General features: G+C 40.4%; 2 pseudogenes; one reads left to right on the top strand and one right to left on the bottom strand.

The window, feature by feature from the left end:
- The first annotated feature begins 11,368 nt into the window (after positions 1–11,368).
- LOC111168173 (large ribosomal subunit protein eL15 pseudogene) lies at positions 11,369–12,542 on the top strand (annotated as a pseudogene).
- Positions 12,543–14,788: 2,246 nt separating this feature from the next.
- LOC111168172 (serine/threonine-protein kinase PAK 2 pseudogene) lies at positions 14,789–17,073 on the bottom strand (annotated as a pseudogene).
- Between the last annotated feature and the right edge of the window lie 6,698 nt (positions 17,074–23,771).

Raw genomic sequence — 23,771 nt, 5'->3', positions numbered from 1 at the left:
TATTTTTTACTTTTTAACATCTTTATTGGAGTATAATAGCTTTACAATGGTGTGTTAGTTTCTGCTTTATAACAAAGTGTATCAGCTATACATATACATATACTACCATATTTCTTCCCTCTTGCGTCTCCCTCCCACCCCTCCCTATCCCACCCCTCTTGGTGGTCACAAAGCACTGAGCTGATCTCCCTGTGCTATGCGGCTGCTTCCCACTAGCTAGCTATTTTACATTTCGTAGTGTATATATGTCCATGCCACTCTCTCACTTTGTCCCAGCGTACCCTTCCCCCCCCCCATGTCCTTAAGTCCATTCTCTACATCTGCATCTCTATTCCTCTCCTGACCCTAGGTTCTTCAGAACCTGTTTTATTTTTAGATTCCATATATATGTGTTAGCGTATGGTATTTATTTTTCCCTTTCTGATTTCACTCTGTATGACAGACTCTAGGTCCTTCAACCTCGCTACAAAGAACTCAATTTCGTTTCTTTTTATGGCTGAGTAATATTCCATTGTATATGTGTGCCACATCTTCTTTATCCATTCATCTGTCAATGGACACTTAGGTTGCTTCCACATCCTGGCTATTGTAAACAGAGCTGCAATGAACATTGTGGTACATGACTCTTTTTGAATTATGGTTTTCTCAGGGTATATGCCCAGTAGTGGGATTGCTGGGTCATATGGTAGTTCTATGTTTAGTTTTTTAAGGAACCTCCATACTGTTCTCCATAGTGGCTGTAACAATTTACATTTCCACCAACAGTGCTAGAGAGTTCCCTTTTCTCCACACTCTCTCCAGCATGTATTGTTTGTAGATTTTTTGATGATGATCGTTTTGACTGGTGTGAGGTGATACCTCATTGCAGTTTTGATTTGCATTTCTGTAATGATTAGTGATGTTGAGCATTCTTTAATGTGTTTGTTGGCAATCTGTATATCTTCTCTGGAGAAATGCCTATTTCAGTCTTCTGTCCATGCTTGGATTGGGTGGTTTGTTGTTGTTGTTGTTTTTTTTGGCGGTATGCGGGTCTCTCACTGTTGTGGCCTCTCCCGTTGCGGAGCACAGGCTCCGGACGCGCAGGCTCAGCGGCCATGGCTCACCGGCCTAGCCGCTCTGGGGCATGAGGGATCTTCCCAGACCGGGGCACGAACCCATGTCCCTTGCATCGGCAGGCAGACTCTCAACGACTGTGCCACCAGGGAAGCCTGGGCTGTTTGATTTTTTTGATATTGAACTGCACGAGCTGCTTGTAAATTTTGGAAATTAATCCTTTGTCAGTTGTTTCATTTGAAACGTTTTCTCCCATTCTGAGGGTTGTCTTTTCGTCTTGTTTATGGTTTCCTTTGCTGTGCAAAAGCATTTAAGTTTCATTAGGTCCCATTTGTTTATTTTTGTTTTTGTTTCCCTTTCTCTAGAAGGTGGGTCAAAAAGGATCTTGCTGTGATTTACGTCATGGAGTGTTCTGTCTATGTTTTCCTCAAAGAGTTTTATAGTGCCTGGCCTTACATTTAGGTCTTTAATCCATTTTGAGTTTATTTTTGTGTATGATGTTAGGGAGTGTTCTAATTTCATTCTTTTACATATAGCTGTCCAGTTTTCCCAGCACCACTTACTGAAGAGGCTGTCTTTTCTCCATTGTATATTCTTGGCTTCTTTATCAAAAATAAAGTGACCATATGTGCATGGGTTTATCTCTGGACTTTCTATCAGGTTCCATTGATCTATATTTCTGTTTTTGTGCCAGTACCATACTGTCTTGATTACTGTAGATTTGTAGTATAGTCTGAAGTCCAGGAGCCTGATTGCTCCCACTCCAGTTTTCTTTCTCAAGATTGCTTTTGTGTTTCCATACAAATTGTGAAACTTTTTGTTGTAGTCTGTGAAAAATGCCATTGGTAGTTTGATAGGGATTGCATTGAATCTGTAGATTGCTTTGGGTAGTATAGTCATTTTCACAATGTTGATTCTTCCAATCCAAGAACATGGTTTATCTCTCCCTCTGTTTGTATCATTCTTAATTTCTTTCATCAGTGTCATAGTTTTCTTCATACAGGTCTTTTGTCTCCTTAGGTAGGTTTATTGCTAGTTATTTTATCCTTTTTGTTACAATGGTAAATGGGAGTGTTTCCTTAATTTCTCTTTCAGATTTTTCATCATTAGTGTATAGGAATAACTGAGATTTCTGTGCATTAATTTGTATCCTGCTACTTTACCAAATTCATTGATTAGATCTAGTAGTGTTCTGGTAGCATCTTTAGGATTTTCTATGTATAGTACCATGTCATCTGCAAACAGTAGTGGTTTTACTTCTTTTCTGATTTGGATTTCTTTTATTTCTTTTCCTTCTCTGATTGCTGTGGCTAAAACTTCGAAGACTATGTTGAATAATAATTGTGAGAGTGCACAAGCTTGTCTTGTTCCTGATCTTAGAGGAAATGGTTTCAGTTTTTCACCATTGAGAATGATGTTGGCTGTGGGTGTGTCATATATGGTCTTTATTATGTTGAGGTAAGTTCTCTCTATGCCTACTTTCTGGAGGGTTTTTATTTTTACCATAAATGGGTGTTGAATTTTGTCAATAGCTTTTTCTGCATCTATTGAGATTATCATATTGTTTTTCTCCTTCAATTTGGTAAAAAGGTGTATCACATTGATTCATTTGCATATATTGAAGAATCCTGGCATTCCTGGGATAAACCCCAAGTGATCATGGTGTATGATGTTTTAATGTGCTGTTGTATTCTGTTTGCTAGTATTTTGTTGAGGATTTTTGCATGTATGTTCCTCAGTGATATTGGCCTGTAGTATACTTTCTTTGTGATATCTTTGTCTGCTTTTGTTATCAGGGTGATAGTGGCCTCGTAGAATGAGTTTGGGAGTGCTCCTCCCTCTGCTATATTTTGGATGAGTTTGAGCAGGATAGGTGTTAGCTCTTTTGTAAATGTTTGGTAGAATTCGCCTGTGAAGCAATCTGGCACTGGGCTTTTGTTTATTGGAAGATTTTTAATCACCATCTCAATTTCAGTGCCTGTGATTTGTCTGTTTATATTTTCTGTTTCTTCCTGCTTCAGTCTCGGAAGGTTGTGCTTTTCTAAGAATTTGTCCATTTCTTCCAGATTGTCCATTTTATTGGCATATAGTTGTCTGTAGTTATCTCTTATGATCCTTTTTATTTCTGCATTGTCAGCTGTTACTTCTCCTTTTTCTTTCTAATTCTATTGATTTGAGTCTTCTCCCTGTTTTTCTTGATGAGTCTGGCTAATGGTGTATCAATTTTGTTTACCTTCTCAAAGAAGCAGCTTTTAGTTTTATTTATCTTTGCTATTGTTTCTTTCATTTCTTTTTCATTTATTTCTGATCTGATCTTTATGATTTCTTTCCCTCTGATAACTTTGGGTTTTTTTGTTCTTCTTTCTCTAATTGCTTTAGGTGTAAGGTTAGGTTGTTTATTTGAGATGTTTCTTGTTTCTTGAGGTTGTATTGTACTGCTATGAACTTCCCTCTTAGAACTGCTTTTGCTGCATCCCATAGGTTTTGAGTTGTCCTGTTTTCATTGTCATTTGTTTCTATGTATTTTTTGATTTCCTCTTTGATTTCTTCAGTGATCTCTTGGTTATTTAGTAGTGTATTGTTTAGCCTCCATGTGTTTGTATTTTTTACAGACTTTTTCCTTTAACTGATATCTAGTCTCATAGCGTTGTGGTCAGAACAGATACTTGATACAATTTCAATTTTCTTAAATTTACCAAGGCTTGATTTGTGACCCAAGATATGATCTATCTTGGCCAATGTTCCATGAGCACATGAGAAGTGTATTCTGTTGTTTTCGGATGGAATGTCTTATAAATATCAATTGAGTCCATCTTGTTTAATGTACCATTTAAAGCTTGTGTTTCCTTATTTATTTTCATTTTGGATTATCTGTCCATTGGTGCAAGTGGGGTGTTAAAGTCCTCTACTATAATTGTGTTACTGTCGATTTCCCCTTTTATGGCTGTTAGCATTTGCCTTATGTATTGAGGTGCTCCTATGTTGGGTGCATAAATATTTACAATTGTTATATCTTCTTCTTGGATTGATCGCTTGATCATTATGTAGTGTCCTTCTTTGTCTCTTGTAATAGTCTTTATTTTAAAGTGTATTTTGTCTGATATGAGAATTGCTACTCTAGCTTTATTTTGATTTCCATTTGCATGGAATATCTTTTTCCATCCCCTCAATTTCTGTCTGTATGTGTCCCTAAGTCTGAAGTGGGTCTCTTGTAGACAGCATATATACTGGTCTTGTTTTTGTATTCATTCAGCCAGTCTACGTCTTTTGATTGGATCATCTAACCCATATACATTTAAGGTAGTTATCAATATGTATATTCCTATTACCACTTTCTTAATTGTTTTGGGTTTGTTATTGTAGGTCTTTTCCTTCTTTTGTGTTTCCTGCCTAGAGCAGTTCCTTTAGCAGTTGTTGTAAAGCTGGTTTGGTGGTGTTGAATTCTCCTAGCTTTTGCTTGTCTGTAAATGTTTTAATTTCTCTGTCAAATCTGAATGAGAGCCTTGCTGTGTAGAGTAACTTAACTGTAGTTTTTTCCCTTTCATCACTTTAAATATGTCCTGCTACTCCCTTCTGGCTTGCAGAGTTTCTGCTGAAAGATCAGCTGTTAACCTTATGGGGATTCCCTTGTATGCTATTGGTTGTTTTTCACTTGCTGCTTTTAATATTTTTTCTTTGTACTTAATTTTTGATAGTTTGATTAATATGTGTCTTGGCATGTTTCTCCATGGATTTATCCTGTGTGGGACTCTCTGCACTTTGTGGACTTGACTGACTATTTCCTTTCCCATATTAGGGAAGTTTTCAACTATAGTCTCTTCAAATATTTTCTCAGTCCCTTTCTTTTTCTCTTCTTCTTCTTGGACCCCTATAATTCGAATGTTGGTATATTACTGTTGTTTCAGAGTTCTCTGAAGCTGTCCTCAATCTTTTACCTTCTTTATTCTTTTTTCTGCTCTGCAGTAGTTATTTCCACTATTTTATCTTCCAGGTCACTTATGTGTACTTCTGCCTCAGTTATTCTGCTATTGATTCCTTCTAGAGAATTTTTAATTTCATTATTGTGTTGTTCATCATTGTTTGTTTGCTCTTTAGTTCTTCTAGGTCCTTGTTCAATGTTGCTTTTATTTTCTGCATTCTATTTCCAAGGTTTGGATCATGTTCACTATCAGTACTCTGAATTCTTTTCCAGGTAGACTGCCTATTTCCTCTTTATTTGTTTGTTCTGGTGGGTTTTTACCTTGCTCCTTCATCTGCTGTGTGTTTCTCTGTCTTCTCATTTTGCTTTACTTACTCTGTTTGGGGTCTCCTTTTCACAGGCTGCAGGTTCGTAGTTCCCATTGTTTTTGGTGATTGCCTCCAGTGGGTAAAGTTCATTCAGTCGGTTGTGTAGGCTTCCTGGTGGAGGGGACTGGTGCCTGTGTTCTGGCTGATGAGGCTGGATCTTCTCTTTCCGGTAGACAGGACCATGTCTGGTGGTGTGTTTTGGGGTGTCTGTGACCTTATTTTGATTTTAGGCAGTCTCTGTACTAATGGGTCGGGTTTTATTCCTATCTTGCTAGTTGTTTGGCATACGGTGTCCAGCACTGTAGCTTGCTGCTCGTTGAGTGGAGCTGGGTCTTAGCATTGAGATGGAGATCTCTGGGAGAGCTTTCGCCTTTTGATATTATGTGGAGCTGGGAGGTCTCTGGTGGACCAATGTCCTGAACTCGGCTCTCCCACCTCAGAGGCACAGACCTCACACCTGGCCGGAGCACCAAGACCCTGTCTGCCACGTGGCTCAGAAGAAAAGGGAGAAAGAAAGAAAGAAAAATCAATAAATTAATTAAATAAAGTTATTAAAATAAAAAAATAAAAAGTAATAAAAAAAGGGAAAAAAAAGAAAGAAAGAAGAGAGCAATGAAACCAAAAAACAGATCCACCAATGCTAAGAAGCATTAAAAACTATTCTAAAAAACAAAACAAAAGAAAACAAAAAAGGAACAGACAGAACCCTAGGACAAATAGTAAAAGCAAAGCTATATAGACAAAATCACACAAAGAAGCATACACATGCACACTCACCAAAAGAGAAAAAGGAAAAAAAAAATCTATATAAAAAAAATGAGAGAGAGCAACCAAATCAATAAACAAACCTACCAATGGTAATAAACTCTAAATACTAAAGTAAGATAAATATAAAGCCAGAAAAAAATTGGATGCAGAAAGCAAACCCCAAGTCTATAGTTGCTCCCAAAGTTCACTGCCTCAAGTTTGGGATGATTCGTTGTCTATTCAGGTATTCCAGAGATGCCGGGTACATCTCCTTGATTGTGGAGATTGAATCCTCTGCTTCTGTGGCTGCTGGGAGAAATTTCCCTTTCTCTTCTCTGTTTGCACAGCTCCTGGGGTTCAGCTTTGGATCTGGCCCTGCCTCTGAGTGTAGGTCTCCTGAGGGCGTCTGTTCTTCACCCAGACAGGACGGAGTTAAAGTAGCAGCTGATTAGGGGGCTCTGGCTCACTCAGGCCAGGGGGAGGGAGGGGTATGGAGTGTAGGGCGAGGCTGTGGCAGCAGAGGCCAGTATGACGTTACACCAGCTTGAGGCGGGCATTGTGTTCTCTCAGGGAAGTTGTCCCTGAATCATGCGACCCTGGCTGTGGCAGGCTGCACAGGCTCCTGGGAGGGGAGGTGACGGGCTGCACAGGCTCCCGAGAGGGGACAGTGACCTGTGCTTGCTCGCAGGCTTCTTGGTGGCTGCAGCAGCAGCCTTAGTGTCTCATGCCCATCTCTGGTGTATGCAGTGATAGCCGCGGCTCATGCCTGTCTCTGGAGCTCGTTTAGGTGGTGCTCTGAATCCCCTCTCCTCGTGCACTCTGAAACAATGGTCTCTTGCCTCTTTGGCAGGTCCAGACTTTTCCCCGAACTCCCTCTCGGTTAGCTGTGGTGCACTAGCCCCCTTCAGGCTGTGTTCACGCAGCCAACTCCAGTCCTCTCCCTGGGATCCGACCTTCGAAGCCCGAGCCTCAGCTCCCAGCCCCTGTCTGCCCCGGCGGGTGAGCAGACAAGCCTCTCGGGCTGGTGAGTGCCTGTCAGCACTGATCCTCTGTGCGGGAATCTCTCCACTTTGCCCTCTGCACCCCTGTTGTTGCGCTCTGCTCTGTGGCTCAGAAGCTCCCCCACCGCCACCCTCCATCTCTGACAGTGAAGGGGCTTCCTAGTGTGTGGAAACCTTTCCTCCTTCACAGCTCCCTCCCAGAGGTGCAGGTCCCGTCCCTATCCTTTTGTCTCTGTTTATTCTTTTGCCCTACCTAGGTACGTGGGGAGTTTCTTGCCTTTTGGGGGGTCTGAGGTCTTCTGCCAGCATTCAGTAGGTGTTCTGCAGGAGTTGTTCTACATGTAGATGTACTTCTGATGTATTTGTGGGGAGGAATGTGATCTTCACGTCTTACTCCTCTGCCATCTTGAAGGTCTCTCCAAAGATTGTTTTTTTCTTTTAATTTTTTAAATTAATTAATTTATTTATGGCTGTGTTGGGTCTTCGTTTCTGTGCGAGGGCTTTCTCTAGTTGTGGCAAGCGGGGTCCACTCTTCATCGCCATGTGTGGGCCTCTCACTATCGCTACCTCTCTTTTTCTCTGTGGAGCACAGGCTCCAGATGCACAGGCTCAGTAATTGTGGCTCACGGGCCCAGTTGCTCCACGGCATGTGGGATCTTCCCAGACCAGGGCTCGAACTCGTGTCCCCTGCATTGGCAGGCAGATTCTCAACCACTGCGCCACCAGGGAAGCCCCAAAGAATGGTTTTTAAAATGTGGTTCCTTGGATCAGCTCAGCAGGTAAATTCTCAGGTCCCACCCCAGACCTACTGAATCATAACCTCTGGAGATGGGCTTCAGAAGCTGGGTTTTGACAGGTCTTCTGGGTGATTCTGATGCAATGCTCAAGTCTGAGAGCCCTGCCATAGAACATTAGTGATGGCATCTTTCCATTTTCTTGTTGAATGGTCCACAGAGGAAGAACAGAAACCTTGGACACTGGTATACAAAGCACTGTTGGTCAAATTAAATGGAGTTAAAGAGGTTTATGGTTGAAGATGGAGAAACTGCCCAGGTCCCCTTTTCTATCCCTCCCTCTTAGTTCAGGCATTTCAGAAAAGCAAGGTCGCCATTAGACTCATCATACCTTAAGAGCTCATACAGCTTGCCTTGTGAGCACCAAAGCAGGCTTAACCAAGTCCTCTGCATGCCAAACGTAGGCTCTTGAGGCCTTGGATGGATTCTATTTGGGGTGCCTAATACCTCTCCTGTGCCCTTGCACATGCTGTCATTCTGCCTGGAACCCCCTTTCTCCTCTTGCTCACTTACAAATTTCTCCTCATCCTTTGAGTCCCAACTCCAACGTCATCTGCTCTGTGAAGCCTTCAACCAAGTGCAGAGAGGTGCTCCCCATTGTGCTCCTCAGGACCTTGTGTAGATTTCAATATTATTCTGCTCACCCCATGATAATGCAGCATATCCATGTCTTTCTCTCCACGAGAGCTCCAAGTCCTCTGAGGAAAAGAAATATTTCATTAATCTGTTATTTCTAGTGCCTGACATATTGTCTGGCAAGCAGTAGACACCCGATAAAAAGTTGCAAGAGTATTGCAATGTTTTATTCCTCCCTTCTCTCTCTCTCTGAATTATTATAATTCTGCTGAATATTTGCAAGTTGCTGACCTCAAGACCCTCTGGCCCATAATGTATTGTGTGTATTTATTAATAACAATGACATTCTCTTATGTGACTATAATACAATGATGGAAATTTAACATTGATACAGAATAATTATATAATATTCAGCCCATATTAAAATTTTACCTATTGTCTTAATGTCTTTTATAACATTTTTTGCCAAGCCAAGATCATGCACTGCCTTGAGCTGTCATGTCTTGTTAGAGTGTTTGTCTCAGTTCTTCAGTCTTTCTTTGTTTTTCATGAAATTCATATTTTTGAGGAGCACCGGCCTGTTGTTTTTTAGGCTGTCCCCAAGTTTTGGTTTATATGATTGTTTCCTCATTATTAGATTTAGGTCATGGATTTTGGGGAGGACTACCATATAAGTGATGTTGAGTTTTCTCATGCATAACATCAGGAGGTATACGGTGTTAGTTTATCCTATTATTGTTGATATTAATTTTGATCACTTGATTAAGCTGTGTCCATCATTTCTCCATTGCACTTTTCTTGCCTTTTGTAATTTATAAGTAATTTTTGAGGATATACTTAGAAACTGTGTTAAAACCCTGTTTCCCAACACACTTTTACCCAATGGTGTTAAAATCTCTTGGTGATTCTTCCCTGAATCAATTGTTACTATGGTGGCTGCAAAGTAATTTAACTGAACGAATTAATCTTAAAAAAAAAAGATCTTTCAGATAACTATTTGAGCAACATAGTTTGAGAGAAGTCTCTCTCTACCCCAAACCCACTAGAATTATTTCTAATAGTAGATAGTAAAGAATCGGTATCCTGGGACTTCCCTGGTGGTCCAGTGGTTAAGACTCTGGGCTTCCACTGCAGGGGGCATGGTTTCAATCCCTGGTCAGAGAACTAAGATCCTGAATGCTGTGTAGTGTGGCCAAAACAATTTTTTTTAATTAAAAAAAATCAGTATCCAATGTAATCCCTACCTATTTTACAATTCATTTAATAACTTCATTTTTTTCCCTCCACAATGAGCCCTATACATGTTTAAATTCAACCCCCCTTCTACAGCTTAAATTAGATTTAAACATCCTTATGAAATAGTATATGTAATGTAGATACTAAGTCAATCTACAGACCTTTTTCTCTTCATTGATATAGCACACATATGCACAGCTGTAAAATGTTTATAAACTTTTGACTTTCCCACTAGATTTCCATAAACAGCTCTAGTGCTTTATTTACAATTAATTAAAAATACTTCTCATTTCTTTCTTTTTGTTTTAACATCTTTATTGGAGTATAATTGCTTTACAATGGTGTGTTAGTTTCTGCTTTATAACAAGGTGAATCAGCTATACATATACATATATCCCCATATCTCTTCCCTCTTGCATCTCCCTCCCTCCCACCCTCCCTATCCCACCCCTCTAGGTGGTCACAAAGCACCGAGCTGATCTCCCTGTGCTATGCAGCTGCTTCCCACTAGCTATCTATTTTACATTTGGTAGTATATATAAGTCTATGCCACTCTCTCACTTCGTCCCAGCATACCCTTCCCCCTCCCCATGTCCTCAAGTCTATTCTGTAGTAGGTCTGCGACTTCTCATTTCTTATGACTAATTGCATTAATACTAATAATTAGGACATAATGGAATATGAAAATGTAGATACACTACTTGAAGGTTTTATATTTCATCTAACTTAATTACCTAAGAGTTTAAAAAATTGAAGTATGGTATCATTGTAATAATAGCAATTGTAATCATTATGCATGAATTTATTTTGGATCATTATTTCTGGCTCTTTCAAACTCTCACTCTCTTTTTTTTTTCAGATATAATTTTTCTTGAAACAAGATGTGAATATTTTAATTTAAAATTAATAAATCACAATTCTGTATTGCTTTTAAGATTAAGATTATTAAAAAATGACACATTTCAGGATTAACCAAAGTACATTTCTATTATAATTTAGTTTATCCAAGTAGGTAAAGAATAAACCACACCGTAGCTCCTTAACCTAGGAGTCAGGTTTTAATGACAAAGTCCGTTGCCAGCAATGGACATGCAGGCAACCATCAAAGAAGTTGTAAATACAAATCCCAAACTACTTCTATAAACTGAAAAGACCTTTGTTGAGTCACAGGCATAAAAATGGGGCATTGGCACTGCATTCAGTGAATATGGCGTTTATGACTTATGTATGGAAGTGCCTTCTAGAGTGGTCATGAGGATCACAGTCTTATATCATGTAGTTGGTTTTCTATTTCATTGGTAGCATCTTCTTTATCATAATCCATCCAGACAACTATTTACAAAGAATGTTCAAATATGGAACTCAAGAGACACTGTAGCTTTCCACCAGGAATAAACCAGCTTATTTCTGTAAAGTAAGTTAGTACTAGCTGTAGAAGGCCAATATAATTCAGAGAAAAATGAAATCAAGAATCAAATTGAAAACAGAGACAATTAAGTGCTCTAGATACAAGTTTCACTAATTATCTTATTTTTGTGAAAACCTTCCTGCCTTACCAATTTTAAAAAACCAAAAAACCCACCAGCCATTTCTGTCCTTATACCTGTGTCTTAACACAGATATGATGGGAATGATAGGAAATAAAACTCTATTAAGTTCTCCTAATGTACTCCAAAACATCAAAATTATTTTTATTCATGATTTGTACTATTGCAGGATGGCAAGTCAATTAGGAGCCAATGGTGGGAATAAAAAGCCAGAACCAAAGCACAGATTTTTCTCTTTCATGTGGCTCTTGGCATGTCAGAAGGGGCAGTACTGCCTCCAAAAGCCAAACAATTAAAATGATGAGAGAAGAGGAGAGGAGGGGAAGGGAGAAAAGGCACCCTAATAATTACTCCTACAGGTCACAGACCTTTTTAAAATCTTTAAAACGTAAAATGTATTGCTATCAACAAGCACGTTGCATTATTCTTTCTTTCTCCAGTTTTTTTTACATGCATATTATTTATTCATTTGAAAAAAATCTAAAGTAACATCTCAAATGACCCATGAATTTACCAAGAAGTACTTTGTCACTTAAGTTCTCACAGACAGTAAAAATGTTGGTAACGGAGGAGAAAGGGTCCTTCCTTTCCGTTTGGCGGCAGCCATCAGGTGAGCCGAGATGTGTGCTTACAAGTACATCCAGGAGCTGTGGAGGAAGAAGCAGTCAGACGTGATGCGTTTTCTGCTCAGGGTGCGCTGCTGGCAGTACCGCCAGCTCTCGGCGCTGCACCGGGCTCCGCGCCCCACCCGGCCCGACAAGGCGCGCAGGCTGGGCTACAAGGCCAAGCAAGGTTATGTGATATATCCGGTTCGCGTGCGCCGCGGTGGCCGCAAACGCCCGGTCCCGAACGGCGCCACCTACTGCAAGCCTGTCCACCATGGCGTCAAACAGCTCAAACTTGCCCGGAGCCTTCAGTCTGTTGCCGAGGAGCGAGCGGGACGCCACTGTGGGGCCCTGAGGGTCCTGAATTCTTACTGGGTGGGTGAAGATTCTACGTACAAATTTTTTGAGGTTATCCTCATTGATCCCTTCCATAAGGCTATCAGAAGAAACCCTGACACCCAGTGGATCACCAAACGAGTCCACAAGCACAGGGAGATGCGGGGGCTGACGTCTGCAGGCAGGAAGAGCCGCGGCCTCGGCAAGGGCCACAAGTTCCACCACACGATCGGTGGTTCTCGCCGCGCAGCCTGGAGAAGGCGCAATACTCTCCAGCTCCACCGCTACCGCTAATATAAGTAATGTTTGTAAAATTCTTACCTAATAAACAGTTTAGGACATCCACATCTGCTTAAAAGTGTTTTCTAATCTGTCTGTTAAAACTAGTTGTCTGCAGATTGCTTCATTGAATGCATAGTCAAATTCTGAAAGTTAAAGTGCAATAATGTTTGAAGATTTTAAGTGATGGTGTATCTTGCTTCTAATAAGGGAAATGCCTTTGTTTTTGCTTTATTAGGCAGTTGATATGTCCGTGTGTAAAATGCTGTCTGGTAACAATAGGTGTAAAATTCTGTAAAAGAGGAGCGCAGAAACTAGCCGCGTAGATTTATTGGTGCATGTGATGAAACCTACAGCTTTATTGGGGTGAGGCAATGCTCTGCTGGTTTACTCTAAAGTGGCTGTTTTATGGAGTTTGGCAAGGACAAACTTTAAATTGGTTTTTCCTTGGAAATGTGAAGGATGTCATGATCGTTTATCATGATCATTATGCCAAAAAATAAAGTTGACTAGGGCCCACGTTTTTAGACTTAATCTGCTATTCCATATATGTAACTGCTGCTTCCAAAAGGCGGAAAGTAAAGGAATACCACGATTTTTTAAGATAATTGAATAAACCTGTTGCAAGATGTTTCTCTTACAAATTGAAACAAATCCTGGTTAGCCTAAATTAAATTGCCTTGGCCTCCATGGTACCACTGAAGCTCACATAAAATGTGGGAGCTCCTGGTTCAATCCCGTGGCTCTGATCAGTAGAACACTTAACTTCATGCAAAATAGTCATGGTATTTACACTAGTGTATATTGAAACTGATGGAAATTGAACATTAGGTAAATGAGAAGGGAGTTTTTAACCCTAAGGCTTGTAAGCTAGTGATGCTAGGATTGGGAAATTGGTGTTCATCAGGTCCCTTTCAAGTGTGGGAGGATAGAAGGGGCTTGGATCAAAAATTTAAATGTTTTATTTGTAGTATTAGTTTGTGACCCATTATGAAATCTAAGCCACCTTGGGGAAAATAGGGTTGGTTTTATTTAAAAGTAACATTGCTAAGTCTAATCAGTGTTATCTTGGCTCATCACTTTACCCATTCCCATAAGGCTACTAAGAAGAGTCGTGTAGTTGGGGTCAATACCAGTTCAGCTGGTTTCCGATTTTATGTGTGGTCTACAGTTATTTTCTCATCCCTGCTCAAACTACCCCCAAGAGCCTCACCATTCCACAAACGTGCCAGGCCACCCACCGGTTGTGGTCGGGCGTACCACCACATTCTGCTTGCATCATGACTTCCCCTAGACTGAGCTTCTGTTTCCCAGGGTGGAGTTGAGTGCGTAGGAAATATGGAAGAGGAGTTGCCCCAGTTCTTGGTTTGCTATCTTAATAGGTAGTTTAATTTTGATATCTAATTGCTGGATTTCTGGCAAACCAATTTTCCTTGTATTTTCTTCAAGGGTCTTTTAAAAGGCCCACTTAAATGATTTCCAGAAAACATGTAGCAGGCTCAAAAAACCTTTTGGGACCCAAATTCCTTCCCACTCAGAAAATCTTAAACCATATTACTTTGTGTGTAGAGGTGGTTCAACTATATATAATGATAGACTAAATGTCTATTAAACTAAAAAAAAATGTTGCTAATGGGTTGGGAACAATGTTTATAACAGATCTCTACAGTTTACTGGTCAGAAGCTGCATCTCTAAGGAACTGACATTTCTCTTTCATGAATGTAATCTTATCTAATTATTTTAGAGCTCACCAAGGTTCAAGCCTCTCACTTTGTCTCTGCTAGTTTCAAATATTTTTTACCTTTAAATGGAAAAAAAACGTTAACTTTTAAATTCTGAAAATTCAATGGTTATTATATTATTTACCATGGGAAGGGGGTGAGGAGTAGGGTGAGAAAGGGTTAATTAAAAAACAAACAAACTAGCTAAAATTACAACATATACAGAAACTTACTTCCAAAATGAAGGGGAAAAAGGAGGGAAGGGGAAAGTAGCGGCACAAAGTCCTGAAGCCAAATCTGAAGAGGACATAGAAAGAAAAACGAAACTGTTAGAAAATATAGTCAATGGGACTCTTTTACTGTTTCAATGATTTAGTTATAAATATAGATTATTAGTCTTCTCTCTATACATGTAACAAATGCCAAACAGCTCACTATTATGAAATTATAAAAATTGACTCTTTCACATTTGTTAGAAAGGGTAAAAATCACACACTTTTCTTCCCTTCGTTCAGTTCAAATTCTGAACTGAAATGTTACATGTAACAATAGCTGGTTCTAACTTCTATACAAAGTTAAACCATATTGAACTCCTTTGCCAATATAAGGAGCTATGTCATTTCTATCACACTTGCCTCCAATTTAGGCATAAGAAACATTTCTCAAAGCAACTCAAAAGGAGCAAGTCAGGGGAAAGAAAATTATGAAGAAGAGAGAAGAGAAGACTAGCAGATAAAACACACTCTGAAAAACTCAGATCTGCCATTCAAGTACTGAAAATACCCCAAAAGGGACAATGAATGGGATCTATTATAATAAAGTCAGCAAAATAAAATGCAAATCTCAAGCATGATAAATGGCCCTGATGGGCTTTCTGCTGAAGGGCATAAGGCTATGATTCAGTCCACAATTCCTTTTGGACCCTAAAGAAGGGATTCAATAGAAAGTTGTCACTCTGTTTTGCAATTTTTTCTTGCTTGTCTTCAGGAAACAGTAGCTTGTTTCTTCCCTCCATGTTATGCAGACCATTTCTTTAAACCCCAAAAGAATAATAATTTTCATATAGTAAAAGACTTCTTTTAGAAAATGGAAAAAGGAATACGAGGCCACAGCAATGATGTTAATGGTTACTCTTCAATGCTTCTTTAGCTGCCATGATCAGTGGTGTCAAGCTGGATAATGGTTTGGCCAGTTTCAGGAAGGGATGTTGTAACAATTCTCTGGCTGAACTCCTTTTCCACATCCATCTCCAAACATTGATTTAAGAAATCGTGAAATATTGGGGAAAGTTTCTCTGGGTTTTGAAGTTCTGGGGTTCCATTAGTTACTATCAGGTACAAGGCCCTCAAAGGATTTTCACTGAGGTATGGAGGCTCTCCTTCTACCATCTCAATGACCATAATACCCAGAGACCAGATGTCTACTTTAGGGCCACAAGCTTTCCATGTAACCACCTCTGGTGCCATACAGTATGGCGTTCCAACCATAGTACTTCGCTTGCTCTACTCAGGAGTGATCTGGGCACAGAAGCCAAAGTCAGTAAGTTTAACAGATCCTTCCATGCCCAAAGGCACATTGTCACTTCTGATGTCTCTATGGATCACTTGATTAGCATGTAAAAACTCCAATGCCTGTGAACACTCTCTGCATACAGCAGCAATCTGTGCTGCATCCATGCCGGTCTCTGTTACAACATCAGTAAGTGATCCCCCAGCGAGGTACTCCGTTACCACAAATAATTCATCTCCCACCAGGTAACTGTCTAAGAAGTTAACTATGTTGAGATTGTTTAATTCTTTCATCACCAGAATCTCATTAATGATCAGTTCCTTCTTTGGCTGTTTCTGTAAATTAATCTGCTTAACAGCAACCTCTTGTCCCAATGCCACATCAGTAGCAGTGAAAATTGTGCCAGAAACCCCTTGCCCAATTTTTTCATATGTTGTATACTTTTTCTTAGGGTCACCTATGCTTACAATAGTTCTTAATTGCTCCATAATCTCTTCATCTGTCATTTTGGCCTTCTTTGTCTGTTCGTCTGAAGTCTTGGCACCACTGTCAACATTAGAACCACCAACTGGTGCAGGAAGAGGATCAGTTACAGACTGTGTATAAATTGATTTTGTATGATCTGGTCATGGGGCAATAACAGGAGGGGGAGTCTCTTCATCATCACCGTCATCTTCTGTTACTACTGCTGTTTCCGAACGCTTGGTACTCAGTGCTGGTGTTCCAGATGGGAAGCCATCTTTCTCAAGAGGAGTGAAGCTCAGATATTTCTGCTTCACTGTGTTGGAGTCATAGAACTTTAAGACATCCAGCACAGCCCAAGGATTCTTCTTTTGCTCTAGTTTTGTGATATTGGAGGTCTATCGAGCCCACTGTTCTGGCATGCCAGTGACTTCTCCAGTAACAGCATCAAAACCAACATGGATGGTGTGCTCAAAATCATATGGAGGAGAAATTTCTGGCCTTTCCTTCTCTTTCTTCTTACTTCATTTCTTTGTGCTTGAGAATATAGAGACGATTTTATTCCTGGGGTTTTTTTTCCCTCTGGAACAGAGGTCAAAGGTTTCAAGCTGTGATTGGCTGACACAGTGTCTTTGCCTCCAGTGCTAAAAATGGTACTCCTCATTTGCACGGGGTGGGGGGTCCTGGAGGCTTGTCTTCCAGTTCTCCGTTATCAGACATGATTCAGAATTATGATATGGCCCCAGGCGAGGAAAGGTCCCTGCCCCAACGAGGAGCCTCCGGCCAAGCTCCCTGAGGGCTCAGGAGCCGTCCCCAAACTCTCACTCTCTTTACCCTCACACTGTCCTTAATCCATTAGAACCATGTATTCTTTAAGATTCACACTTTCATTTATTTACCATTAGATGAAAGTGTGTTGGGGAATGGAAAACTTATTCTTAAAGTACCTTCTTTCAAATTACTTGCAAGCCTCCTTAAGGAGGCATTAATGGGAGGTTGATGTAGAAACTGAGGAACAGAGAATCCAATTATATCACATCATTTATTGGAAAGTCGCTGGATTAATGCCCTGGGGAAGGTTTGTAATATAGTGGGCAATATCGTAGGTGTCCCAAATCAGTGCCAAGCTCCCTATCATCACATCAACCTTGAGAGTTGAACTGGCTTGCTCAAGTACATGGAGCCAAAGGTCAAGGTGAAACCAGAATCAAGGCTTCCTTTGGAGTCAAGACTTCTCCCAGTATTTTCTGTTGCTGTAAAATAATATAACAGATGTGGTTATCTCACACCCTGAGTCACTGCCAAGGAGAAAATGAAGCATGTGCAGTAGAAACATGCCTTAGGGAAGCAAGGTGGCTACACTTACACCTTCTGCAGAGAGGACTCAGCTGTTGGGTGGCTGCTATTTCTGGGCATTGTGATATCATTTCTACACAATATTCTGCTTAAAGTGCCTGAGACCGCGAAGTGATTTAGACACTGTGAGATTGTTGCTTAAGTTCTTTGATGAGTTTAAAGAGGGCTTGAGCTCACATTTTTACCCCAAGGCAAATTGCTCACAGGTCTTCATTTTACACGAAGCAGACTCTGGGGAGCTGAGTGACAGTCTGGCCTTGGAGATTTTCATTGAAGGGTTTGAAGCACATGTTTGAAGTACAGCCATGCGATGGACCTGGAATCAGGTTACCTGGGACAGAACTTGACTGTGCATGACTGTGTAGACCTGGGACGCTGCTTAAACCTTTCTGGGACCTTTTCATTTCCATCAACAAAATGAGCAGAGTAAGGCCTGCTTAGCTGGCTTTTCCTAGATTTGCGGTGAGGAACATGGAGATTAACACAGTTACTTACAAAGTAGCAATCAACTGAAAGTGAAAACTGAACCAATCAAATAAAAAATATAAAGTATAATATACACAACAAAATAACTGCTTTATTAATACACAGTGCAAAGTATTAGTGTTCCTCTATCTCCACAGATTCTGAGTTTCAAATTAGGGGGAATATGTTTTCACTTTTACATAGTGAATTTCTGAGAAGACTTATTTAACAAGCACTTAAAGAGTGCTTTTAAGTGCCAGGCATGGGTAAACTGTTTTACAATAATGGACTCATTTGATCCTTATCACAAGACTATGGGGTAGATGCTATTATTGCTCCCATTTTACAAATGGGGAAACTGAGAAGAGAAGCAACTTGCCCAAGTACGTGATCTGAGATTCAAACCTAGGCTGTCTGTCTCCAAGAATCCTTGCTTTTAACCCCACCACACTCTGCTGAGGATGGCTGTGAGGTTAGTTAGATAGAAGATAAAGATGAGGTGTTCTCTGTTCCTGTTGGAACATCTCATTCAATGTGATTGCCATGTTGTTCTTATTTTTAAATATATAGGGTTTCTTAGAGTCAAAAATTAGAAATAGAATTGGGAGTGGATGATTTCCACGGAAGCCTTTGGAACTAAATCCAAGTCTAGGGGAGGGAAGTCTGGTGTTCTGCTTCTTCTGGGAACTTGTAAAATATTCTCAGGCTGGCCTGATTTTATCAGGCAGATGTGATTCTGAGACACTTGAATATTTCCTCATCTCACAGTGTTTATCAAGTCATCCAATGCTTGTATAAAAATACAAGCAAAATCATCCAGAAATGTTTATGTTCCACCAAATGAATTCAGTGTGTGAAACGGTGGTTCTACCCCATGCCCTATATGATTTTTCCTTTTATAGCCATATCTGGACAACTTTAAACAGATAAAGTCTGAGGTATATACTTCGGGCGTTTACAAAATTGTTCCTGAGTTGGGTCAGCAAGACCATAGTCCTTGCACAATTGAAAAAATATGGCAACATGTCCTTCTTTAGTTTTATAATTGGTCTGGGGAAGGACATAGTTCTGTGTGTGTGTGTTTTTTTAAATCAACTGTATTCAGGTATAATGAATATACAATATGATGCACTCATTTTAACTGTATGAAGACATAATTTTAATTATGAGGTATCTTTCTCTCTCTAGGTACATATCTAAAATGGAGACATAGAAGACATTTTGGGGGATCATCTTCCTTGCAGCTGGTTTTGGCTTCATCAAGTCACAGAGAATTGGTAACGCGTTGGGTTCTTTAAGCCAAAAATGATGATCTTGCCAGGAATAGAGTGGTAGTGACAATATTAAAAGAAAATATTACAGGAGTTTCATACTTAACAAAAGGGAAATGATTCTTTGAAGGAGAATTTAGAATCTGAAAGCTTTTAGTTAATAGTGGGCCCTTGATATTTTTCAAAGCTTAACCTCAAATGATGAAAAATAAATATTAAAAGATGCTATCCTTCTGAATGTGTTACCAAGCTCTCAAATGCTTTTGTAAATGTGGGCCTATTCTATTGACTCTGCATTTTTCTTGTCTTCTTTGGCTGTGCTCTTCCACAGGGCAATTGTCATCACAAGGTGAGTAGTTTCCCCGAGTGCTAAGGACACTTCTGCAATTTTTTTTGCAGTCATTTTAACTTTGGGGACTTTTCAAGATGAAATCATCAAAAGAAGATTGTACGAGTAGCCTGAAGCTCCCACTGAGACAATATTGAGTTTTAAATGTTCAAAAATGTTTACACAGGCTGTTATTGGTTGGGAAAAAACATGAAGTCTCTAAATTTCCCTTCGGCTCTGACTCCTCTCATGTGAACAGAAGCTGTGACAGTGAATCTTCTCCTGCTTCAAACACTTTCTAAAATGACAAAAATCTAGTCGTTCAGAAAGTAACAATGTATGAAAATGTAATATATCTCTCAAGTTTCATGTGATGAAACCATATCTTTGCCTGAAATACATTCTATAGCTGTGAGGTTTCTCCTGATTGGAAAGAACAGGGAAACACTTCCTGGTCTGTGTTTGATCTCTTCTGAAAGAGCTTTCAAGGGGACAAAGCAGGTGGCCATCCCTGGAGCACTCACTGGACCCTCTCCTCTCAAGAGGATTGCATTTGGAGGGCCAAAGGGAAGGGAAGCTTAAAGGGCCTCAAGCTCATTGATTATCGTCCTTTTCAATAATCCTGACTTCACTTGGCTTTATGATTGAGATTAGGCCAACTTTCCAGAAGTGGGATTTAGGAATCTAGAAGTGACTGTCCCTTCAGGATTTACTGTCCCTGAAGTACAACAACCTTCTCCAACCCTTTTCCACCTAAACTCTCATGTGGTCTTTGCCTTTCTGTAACATGGGCTTTCAATTTAATCTTCTTTATGGCAGTCCAGGGTATGGGCTAGATGTCAAGGGACCTGGTTTCTAATGCTGGCTCTTCGAACAGATTTACACGTGTTACTTTGCCTTTCTAGGTCTTATTTTCCTTATCTGTGAGATAGGTGAATCGAACTCATTCTATACTTGCACTGTTCAATACAGTGGGCACTAGACATGTGTGACTATTTAAATTAAAATACATTAAAATCCAGCAAAACTTAAAATTTCATTTCTCTCAGTCACACTAGCTACAGTTCAAGTGCTAAACAGCCTAGTGGCTGCAGTATTGCACTGCGTAGTCTTTTTTTTTTGTTTTTGTTTTTGTGGTACTTGGGCCTCTCACTGTTTTGGCCTCTCCCGTTGCAGAGCACAGGCTCTGGACGAGCAGGCTCAGCGGCCATGGCTCACGGGCCCAGCCGCTCTGCAGCATGTGAGATCTTCCCAGACTGGGGCACGAACCCGTGTCCCCTGCATTGGCAGGCGGACTCTCAACCACTGCGCCACCAGGGAAGCCCTGAGCATCTGTTTTAATACAGGCATGACTGGAACAGAACAGGCATGAGTTCTGTGTCTCAGAACTGGCCTCTATGGGGAGAGACAGACATGAATGAAGTAATCATGGAAATAGATATAAGATTACTGCTGAGATAAGTACATGAAGGTGTGGTAAATGGTAGCGCATTCTGATCCAGCCTGTGCAGTCAAGAAGGCTTCATTGAGGGAGTAAAGATGGGATGAAATAAAGCACGAGTAACAACCAGATTGTGAGGGAGGTCGAAGCAGGAAGAGACCAGCCTTCTCTACTGAGGTCCTGTGGGCATTTTAGAATGTGCCGAGGGTGGACAGGACTTGGGCATTCCAGGGCACACAGGAAATCAAGACATTCTCTACACAGACCTCTGTGAGAGGCACACACAAGGTATTCCAGGTTAAGAAAAAGGAAAGACTTAGAGTTAGAAGAACTCAGAGCTGGTTTGGACAAACAAGGATTCCAATTTAACAGGAGTGGAGGGAGAGATAAAAAGTATAAAGAATGGGAGTAAAGTCTGGAAGGGCAAGTTGGAGTCAACTTAATGCCAAGTTTAAGGGTCTTGTTTTTTTCTACTGAGTAATCAGTTTGCCTAGAAACTACTGAAAGTTTCTAGGCAAGGAAGAACATGTTAAAGCTACAAGTTTGGAAGATTACTGTGGAAGCCAGTGTCTGGATCAGAAAAAGGAGGGACTAGATGTTGAACAAAACATAATAAGAACCATATGCCAGGCTTTGTACTCATCATTTTAATTTATTATTCCATTGACTCCCTATGACAGCCCTATAAGATAAATATATCAGTTTCACAAATGAGAGAATTGTCTTAAAGAAGTCAAATAAATTTGCCTTGCTAGTAAATTAAGCAGCAGGATGGGAATTTGGAATTAATGAACTTCCTCTTACCACTATATCAGGCCAGGGAAGAGGTGAGGAGGGGTCTTCAGTAACATTTGGAAGTGGCTTCTTGTGGAGTCCAGAAATTATCCGATTCCCTGTGTGTCTGAGACCCAGATCTCAGAGGTGATCCCTACTTCACTGTTTTCAGAGTATGCTGTGTAACCGCCAGAACCATGTACATAACATCCTCTGAGGAAGGTTCCTCTGGTGGGGGGCTCTCGCCAACTCTGTGGCTCTGTAGGAGCTAGGACACAAAGATGGTACAATTAACAGCAGATTGTGAGAGAAGCAACCATTTGCTTATCATGTCATAGTCTCATGGCAAGTTGCTCCACCTCTCTGGTTCCCTGTCTACAGCAGTCAGGAGCCCTGCAAGTATTTTTCTCTTTTTTCTTCTCTTTTTTCATGAGATCTTGCTCTGCTAATGCTGTGCACATCTGTGATGAAGAAAGCCTTCTTCATTTTCTTACATGTGTTTCTGTGTGGGAGCATCAGGAAGTTGTGGAAAGATCCAGGGGTTTGGAGGTAGGGAGACGAGGTCCAACTTCTTCATACACAAATGGGTTAATTCTTGAGTTGTGAGTGTTAAATGAGATAAGGCACATCTAGAGCCAAGCATATCACAGATTTCCAATAAAAGTATGTTTTTTTCCGTGTCTCATTCTCACCTCTTTGACAGCGAATGCTCTAAAGTTCAAGTACTAAATTGCTCTTTTAATTTGAGTCTCACTTCCCCTCTCCCTTTAGGCAATAGGTGATTTTAAAAAGTGACACTTTTTTTTTTTTTAATGTGATTTAAGGGCCTGACGGGACCATCCGGAAAACCTGGAGAGCATGGAGAGCCAGGGCTGAGGGGAGAGCCTGTGAGTGGCGGTTGAGGGATTTCTGCTGCTTTAATACAAGGATTGTGAACTGTTTGCATGGGCACAATGGCAGAGAACAACGAATTATTCATTAATGAGGCATCTGTTCAGCCTATCTAAGTATTGCTACAAATAAGAGATATGAGAGGAAACCCATCTTATAGAACAATTGGGCTCTCAAAGAGTTTGGAATTTTAATTGCATTGGTTATCTGGGATTACTGAGCAGATCCAGAAAATGAAAAGTCATGACTTTGGTACCTTTCTTTTTTAAAAAAATCTGACTTCCTATATTTTCTTTTCCTGTCTTTCCTGTTCATTTGAGCTAAGAAAACTTTTACTTTCTCAGGGGGATCCTGGAATTGATACTTTTATCCAAGGCCCTAAGGGAGAAAAAGGAAGGCATGGACACCAGGTAAGATGGTCTCTGTTTGCTTGGGGATACTGGTACCCACGGGAGCAGATGCTAGCTGGTGGAGGAGACTTGCACATTCCAGTTGGATCAACATAGAAAAACAGAGAGTAAACCTGTGGGACTCCGATATCTATGGAAACAGGAACTCTGAATGCTAATCCCCACTTGTATCCTTGCCTAGCATCCATGTCTCTTAGTTTTTGTGTTTTTTTTTGTACAAATCTTATTTCCCACAACATTAGTAATATGTTACTTTACCTTGTTTGTCCTTGGTTTCTTCATCTCCAGAATGAAATTTTCAGATTCAATGATGCCTAAGATCTTTCCAGTATTAAAAGTCTCCAATTTTATTTTATTTTATTTATTTTTAACAACTTTATTGGAGTATAATTGCTTTACAATGGTGTGTTAGTTTCTGCTTTATAACAAGGTGAATCAGCTATACATATACATATATCCCCATATCTCTTCCCTCTTGCATCTCCCTCCCTCCCACCCTCCCTATCCCACCCCTCTAGGTGGTCACAAAGCACTGAGCTGACCTTCCTGTGCTATGTGGCTGCTTCTCACTAGCTATCTATTTTACATTTGGTAGTGTATATATGTCCATGCCACTCTCTCTCTTCTTCCCAGCTTACCCTTCCCCTTCCCATGTCCTCAGGTTCATTCTCTACGTCTGCT

Source organism: Delphinapterus leucas, chromosome 4 (genome assembly GCF_059928025.1).
Source record: "Delphinapterus leucas isolate spDelLeu-1000000601 "Yukka" chromosome 4, BTC_Dleu_Yukka2, whole genome shotgun sequence".
Classification (NCBI taxonomy): domain Eukaryota; kingdom Metazoa; phylum Chordata; class Mammalia; order Artiodactyla; family Monodontidae; genus Delphinapterus; species Delphinapterus leucas.
The sequence above is the reverse complement of the archived record's forward strand: the minus strand, read 5'-3'. Positions and strand labels throughout refer to the sequence as shown.